Source organism: Octopus bimaculoides, chromosome 8 (genome assembly GCF_001194135.2).
Source record: "Octopus bimaculoides isolate UCB-OBI-ISO-001 chromosome 8, ASM119413v2, whole genome shotgun sequence".
Classification (NCBI taxonomy): domain Eukaryota; kingdom Metazoa; phylum Mollusca; class Cephalopoda; order Octopoda; family Octopodidae; genus Octopus; species Octopus bimaculoides.
Window position 1 is genome coordinate 14,268,475 of NC_068988.1, and position 4,570 is coordinate 14,273,044.

The following is a 4,570-nucleotide window of genomic DNA, read 5'->3' on the forward strand; positions in this document are numbered from 1 at the left end:
ATATGGGTTGTATAAGACGTGAATTTAAAGAATTGTGCGGCAATCTCCGATAGATGTAAACAAGTGTTACTGCCATAAATGCGGTGTCATTCGCTTCCACTCTTCCGTGTTGGCGATAGGAAAGGCATCCGAACTTAGAAAATCTATTTCAGGGAAATTCCATAAAACTACAGAAAAGAAAGCGTTATAAAGATGATAATGATGGTGATATATCTGTGCAGGTGTGTATGAGACTGTTTGTGTATGTGTTTGTATGTGTGTAGGTATGTCTAGATTGAACTGCGGCAGAATGAAATTTGGGTTCATTCGATGGTATGGAGGACAATATCTCTCGACAGTATCTCAAGAAATAAAATAAGACACTGGCCTACATAGCGTCTGGTCAGATTGAAGCCAGAAACACGTGATTCCTAAGCGCTTTACTTCACATAAACACACACACACACATATAACTTTTTATATGTACGTAAATACACACACACTCGGTCAGACGTATACATATACTGGTGCAGGTAAGATAGGACATACATATATATACATATGCATAAATAGATATGTATGCATGTATGTAAGTTTATAGATAGATAGATAGATAGATAGATAGATAGATAGATAAATAGATAGATAGATAGATAGATAGATAGATAGAGTAAAAGAATCCACACAACAAAGTTAGGACATTGCAGAGTCTAATGCATTTATTATAACAGATGAAATTGATTACTTAGCGAAGTTTCGTCTCGCGAGTTTTCTCGCAAGACGGATCTTACATAAGTAATCAATTTACTTACCTGTGTGTGTGTGTATGAGTACACACACACACACACACACACACACACACACACACACACACACACACACACACACACACACACACACACACACACACAAACACGTACACACACACAAAGACACACTCACATACAGAGAGATTGACCGTTTCTAGAAGGGATATAGATACATATTTTCGTAGATTCTCAAGTTCTTAAGTTGAACTGGCTTGATCGTGTATTGGGACATAAAGCAATTTCATCGAGATAGTTATATTAGCAACTCAAACACTCGTATCTGATACCATATTCTTATTTTGCTATAACAATATGTGTGAGTGTGTGTGTGTGTGTGGAGGGGTGTTTTGTTATCTATAAATTATTTGATTTCATTTTATATCTATCTCCTGGTCATTTATTTTATATTTTATTCACTCTTTTAAAGTCAGTTGTTAACCAGATATTAGAAGGTGTGATGTGGGTGTATTTTGATTTTTTTTTTTCCTGTTGTCTTTACAGCTTTTTGAAATCTCCGTCTTGGGATAATTTCTTTCTTTCTCCACCTCATCCATTCCTCTTTGCTTATCTGTTTCCTTGTGATCTTTTATTAACTTACAGCAGAATATGAATTTTTCTTTCATCTATAAGATATACACAAATGGGTGTGGATAGGCAGACAGAGTGGCACAAAGACAGAAAGAGAGAGAGAGAGAGAGAGAGAGAGAGAGAGAGAGAGAGAGAGAGAGAGAGAGAGAGAGAGAGAGAGAGAGAGAGAGTGTGTGTGTGTGTGTGTGTTTTAGAGAGTTCGCTACAGAGATACATACATAGAAAAATAGATAGAGCGATATACTCAGAGATTGAGAGATAAATACAATGTTAAGTCGATAGGTATATGTTGGAAGTTATTGTTTAGATAGATATTGCATGAACATTAATGGAAGATAACGTTCAGTGAATAAAAAAGGACGAATTTAAGAATAAGATTCAAAATATTTTATGAGACAAAATTACAGAGCAATGGTGATTTCAAGTTTTGTCATCACGGTGTTATCAGAGTATAATGATATTACGAGATGTTAAAGGATGAGAGATATTATTGAAAAAATAACTATTGATTGTGCTAAAGATTACGAGTCCGGAGAACATTTTTGGATTCCCTAACCTTAGACAGAGAAGATGACAAGGAATATCTTTCATACTGCATTTCTTTTTACTTGTTTTGGTCAGTGGACTGCGACCATCATGGGGCACTACCTTCAGTGGTTCTAGGCGCACCATGTGTTTTCAATAACAGTTTGATTGGGTTCCATTCCACTTGACTCAAAATTTCGTGGACGTGTAGGACACGTATCTCTCATCAGTTTCTTGTAGCAGCCTCCCTCTTAACTCTGATGAAATAGACGTTTCCCTATGCGCACACGAATCTTATGTTATGTGGAGTTGTATCCACAAACTCCCATACACAACATGGACTAAAATATTCTTAAGAAAATACGAAATTGCAATAATTTAAATGTCATAATTAGCGAAAGCGAAACCGGTCGACAAACACAATACTCTTTCACTTATAAAATATGTTAAAAAATATATTAAAACAATGTAATCTGCGTGTATTTTCCATTTATATCTATATAAAATTTCATATTATAATTTTTATTTTATATAAATATTTTTTGCATTACATCTCACCACGTGGGGATAATCGAAATTCTCCTCCTCCCCTTTTCTTGCTATATGTGTGTGTGTGTGTATGCATGTATCTATATATATATATATATATATATATATATATTCATATATATATTATATAAATATATAGAAATAGATAGATAGATAGATAGATAGATAGATAGATAGATAGATAGATAGATAGATAGATAGATAGATAAACCTGGATGAGTTGAAAGAAATGTTGTAGCGATAAAATTAAGGCTGATGTATAAGAAAAGAAATCGAGTTTTGCAAATAAATTTTATAAAAGCTGGAGCGTAACAGGAATACCGATATGGGTGGGTCCATCAACTTTTGACCTCGACTTCTGTTAAGTCTAATGAAATACTAACTAAAAACAAAGCTGGTCTGTGACTTTTCCCATTTCCTCTAATAAATTCTGCAAATATTTTCTACACAAGTATACTAACAGTCATACTTAGATCACTGAAAACTATTGATAACTTAGTTTACTATTATATTTAATAGTAAAAACATAATTGTCCATTTAAACACGTCTGATTGCCGTTCAACAATGGCCACACTCGTTCATTCAAGTGGATCTGTTATACATTATTAATGGAATTTTTATATATTAAATGCCTATTTTCTGAAATGACAATAAAGGAAATATTTGTTGAATTTAAGAATGTAAGTAGAAATTATGTTGAAAATGAGTGAAAAGTAGGAGTATTATAAAACGAAAATAACAGCTTAGACTTTTTATACTTCAATATTTTGGAGTTAAAATACCTTTATCAAGATGTCATTTAGTATGTTAAGCTGATGTTTTTAGCACATATATGTAGGGTGAACGACTGCATATGCAGAAGGTATGTTTATTGTAAATAGGATTGCTTGCCAGAGCAACATTCAGACAAGCATGAATATCATGTAATCTCTCTTATATCCCGTATAAATCTCTGTTCTTACATTTGAAGAAAAAATTAGTAATTGCGATACATCAGTCACTGGAAGAAATAAAATGTTATTTGAATTTTGGAAGGTAGGATTGTTTCCATTTACTTACGTTTAAAAACCAAGCAAAAATGTTTAGCAAAAATATCTTGTCAGATCTAGATAGAAGACATGTTGTATATAAATTTCAAAATGGCTTCTGTAATAAAAGAGGTAAGCATAGATCGTCGATTTTGACATAAACAAAGCAATCTATGTCGTAAAATTATTTTAAATTTCTCCCCATTAGTGCCTTTATGGCGTTGTTGCGAATTTTTTACGGTAAATTAGGACCAGAATGAGGAAACCTCATCGATAAAAAGGACACATTTTTACACACCGATTTCTCTAAATGCTTTCACTTGAATAATCCGAGCATGGGGATAGCAAATGTCTTTTATTATACTTCTCTCATTTCTCTACGTAAGTATTTCTTTTTTTTTCCCATTCTCTCCCTTGCTTTCTCTCTCATATATATGCGTGTGTATGTGAGTATTTGTGAGTTTGTGCTCGAGTGTGTCTATATGTATGTGTGCGTGGGTGTTTGTATGGGTATTGAGCTCAAAATGTAACCAATTTACAGACAGAAACAAGCACACATGCACTTATTCATGAAAAGAAACACAAACATACACACGTGTGTCTAGCTAGCTTACGCAATAAAGCAGAGTTATTAGCGCCTCAAAAAGACGGCCTTATGACGTTTGTTTCGGCTCTGTACTGAGATCAAATACCGCCAATTGTCCCTTCTTGGATCAATGAATTGCTGAATCTGGTAGAACGGTGGGTAGTATATCATGTTTCTGTACCGGCTCATCATGCTCTACAGGCAACGCTAATCTGTATCAACCTTACCCTTGTTTTAGGCAACATCGATAGCATGCAAAGAGGAAGATTTAAATGAACGTTGTGTTAAACCATGCCATCGTGGGACCTAGTTTTCAAGCGTTGATATTCAAATAGTCAATATATATATATATATATATATATATATATATATTTGAATATTTAATTTTTTTCATTGAAATCTTTTTCACTATTCTCGGTTCTGTTACCGGCTAAGCGTTCAAGCGAGTATACTGGCATTGATGTGGTAACTTTTGAAATATTGTCAGGTAAATCCAGCTGAAGAA